Here is a 3,644-nt window from a genome sequence, read left to right on the forward strand (position 1 = left end):
AGTTTGACGCCACCCAGTACTGGGGAGAGTGATCAGATGTATTGCCACAGCTAGTATATCAGATGTTTTTGAAGGTCTGAGGTACACAATTTCCGAGGTTCTTGGTTATGTGTTAATGGAGACATTACATTTGGAGCGTAGAATTCTACTAGGAGTTGTGTGACGATATTTTTCTCCTTGTACTTATTGTACCGGATTGCATAACCGAGAATTTCAGGAGTTCTTAGGTGGGAATTCAAGTAGTTACCTAGGGTTATCCTTCCAACAAATGCATGAGGGGTTATGTATTTGTTTCCGGCTTATTCTGCAAGCCAGTCCTTTGTGTTGTTTTGATTGTAGTATTCGAGTTGCTTCGAACTCAAGTGTTGATTCCATACCTTTCCTAAGCGGTGTTCTCATATTTTATGGGAGTGCTAATCCTTCTTGATCATCGATATTTTCACGTCAATTATTTTCCAACCGGCATGCTTCTCTTCAAGTGGATCCGATCATTTCAACATTCTTGTCACGCCCAATATGCGACCCTATCCAAAAGGAACTCGAAGGTCCCACCAAGGATAGACCCGCATATTGAAACGCTTTTGCAAGGTGGATATCATTACATCAACATTACATAATAGATGGGGATACATACATAAGGCATACAATGCCACATGAATACAACATCACAATACATAAGAGCATCATCCGACTACGGATGAATCACAAACAGAAACTCAAACGACATCCACCCTGCTAGCCCAGGCTGCCGACCTGGAACCTATCCCCTAATCAAAGAAGAAGCAGAAGAAGAACTCAACGCAAGCAAGCATCGCTCTCGCGTCATGATCATCGCATGAACCTGTACCTGCAACTGTTGTTGTAGTAATCTGTGAGCCACGAGGACTCAGCAATCCCATTACCATGGGTATCAAGACTAGCAAAGCTTAAAGGGAAAGGAAGGGGTAAAGTGGTGAGGCTGCAGCAGCGGCTAAGCATGATATGGTGGCTAACATACGCAAATAAGAGCGAGAAGAGAGCAAGCGGAACGGTCGTCAACTAGTAATGACCAAGAAGTGATCCTGAACTCCTACTTACGTCAAACATAACCCAGAAACCGTGTTCACTTCCCGGACTCCGCCGAGAAGGGACCATCACGGCTACACACGCGGTTGATGTGTTTTAGTTCGGATCTGGTGTCAAGTTATCTACAACCGGACATTAACAAATTCCCGTCTGCCTATAACCGCAGGCACGGCTTTCGAAAGATTATACCCTGCAGGGGTGTCCCAACTTAGCCCATGACAAGCTCTCGCGATCAACGAAGGATATACCTTCTCCCAGGAAGACCCGATCAGACTCGGAATCCCGGTTTACAAGACATTTCGACAATGGTAAAACAAGACCAGCAAGACCGCCCGATGCGCCGACAATCCCGATAGGAGCTGCACATATCTCGTTCTCAGGGCAACACCGGACGAGCAATCCGTACAACTAAAACCAGACCTCAAGTTTCCCTGAGGGGGCGCTGCATAGGGCTCTAGTTCGGACCAACACTTAGACAAGCACTGGCCCGGGGGGGCTAAAATAAAGATGACCCTCGGGATGCGCGACTCCCAAGGGAAAAAAGGGCTAGGTGAGGCAAATGGTAAAACCAAGGTTGGGCCTTGCTGGAGGAGTTTTATTCAAAGCGAACTGTCAAGGGGGTCCCATAAATCACCCGACCGCGTAAGGAACGCAAAATCCGGGAACATAACACCGCTATGACGGAAACTAGGGCGGCAAGAGTGGAACAAAACACCAGGCATAAGGCCGAGTCTTCCACCCTTTACCAAGTATATAGATGCGTTAATAGTATAAGAGATATTGTGATATCCCAACCAAAATCCTGTCCACCATGGAGAAATCTTCAACTTCACCTGCAACTAGCAACGCTATAAGAGGGCTGAGCAAAGCGGTAACATAGCCAAGCAACGGTTTGCATAGGAAAGGTGTCAAAGGTTAGAGGTTCATGGCAATTTGGGATGGCTAGATAAACAGGTGATAGGTAGCGCAGCAAAGCGATAGAACGAAGCAGCTAGCATAGCAAAGATAGTAGTGAGATCCAGGGTAGCGGTCATCTTGCCTGAAATCCCGCAAGGAAGAAGAACGAGTCCATGAAGAAGATGAACGGGCGTAGTCGATCAAATCCTCACAATCGCAACATTACCGGATCTATCAAGGAGAAGCAATACCGGAAAGAAGCAAACAACATGGTAAACAACCATCACATAGACATGGCACGATGCACAACCAAGTATGATGCATGTCCGGTTTAATGAGGCATGGCATGGCAAAGTGCAACAAACAATACTACAAGTTAAGTGGAGCTCAATATGCAACAAGTTGCATATTGACGGAACACCACATCCAAGTTGTTTAGTTCGCTCTCGTTTAGGTACCCAACAACATTAAATGTTGTTAAACATGGCAAGAGGTGAAGCATATGAAAACTAACTATTTAGGCAAGTTTAATTGAGGCCGGAACAACAAACAACAATTCCGGAAAAACCTCATATGCATATTTATGAATTCGGTACTGTTCTGCCCTAAACACAATTTTAATGTTGTTAAACAGCAAAACAAAGTGCACCATGTTAAACTAGGCATTTTTCCACCCCATTTACATATAAAGTTTATTTAAAATGGAGCTACGGTTATTTAGTTATGAATTAAAGCATTTTAACATGGCATCTTAGCAAATTTAAATAAACAGCAAGTTAAACATTTTAATATGGGATGAAAATGACATATTATTAATCTACACAAAATTCTAAGCATTTTACATATATAAATTATTTACATATGATGCATATTTTGTGAGTTATTAAATGCATGAACAACAGGGGGTTTTCTGCAAATCTGTAATTTCCTGGAAAAACCTAAATTCACAGATCTGGAAAAAAACAGAAGCAGACCGAAACTGGCTGGCCCGCTAGTGTACAGGAGGGGGAAGCTGGAAGGGGCTGCTCACCCATGGGCCGTGGCCCGGTCGGAGGTGAGGTGAGGCCGGCAGGGGGCGGACGCGAGCCGGCTGGATCTGGCCCAGGAGGCGAAGGAGCTGGGTAGGCCGGCACTGAGCTGGTCCTCGAGGAGGCCGGCACGCTGGGCCGGGGCGCTGGGGCCCACGCGCAAGGGAGGAGGCGTCGTCCTCCTGATCTGAACGGGACGGGTCCATGGTGGCGGCGGCGACCGGCGGAGACTGCAATGGCGAGGCGGCGAGGGGATGCAGGCGAGGAGGCCTTGCTCTGGCCGGAATGGTGAGATCCGAGGTCGGGGATCCCGGATCCGGCGAAGACCGAGGGTGAGGAGGCCGGCGACGGGGTCAGCGACGGTTAACTTCGGCGATGGGGCCGGTTACCCTGTGCGAGAGAGAGAGAGAGCGACGGGGCCAGAGAGAGAGAGGAGAAGAGCAGAACGGGAGATGGCGGGGCGGCGACCTGGGACGGCGGAGAGGGCGGCTCCGACGACGGCTGGAGGAGGCCAGCAGCGGGATCCGCTGGGTTGCCGGCGACGACGGTGGGGCGGAAACGCTCGGGCACCGAGCTGGAGGTGCGGCGCGAGGCGGGGAGCGGGCGGCGGCGCGGGGTCGGGCTGACCCGGGCCCAGATGGGCTTGCGCGGGCC

The sequence above is a fragment of the Triticum dicoccoides genome, chromosome 4B, assembly GCF_002162155.2.
Source record: "Triticum dicoccoides isolate Atlit2015 ecotype Zavitan chromosome 4B, WEW_v2.0, whole genome shotgun sequence".
Taxonomy (NCBI): Eukaryota; Viridiplantae; Streptophyta; class Magnoliopsida; order Poales; family Poaceae; genus Triticum; species Triticum dicoccoides.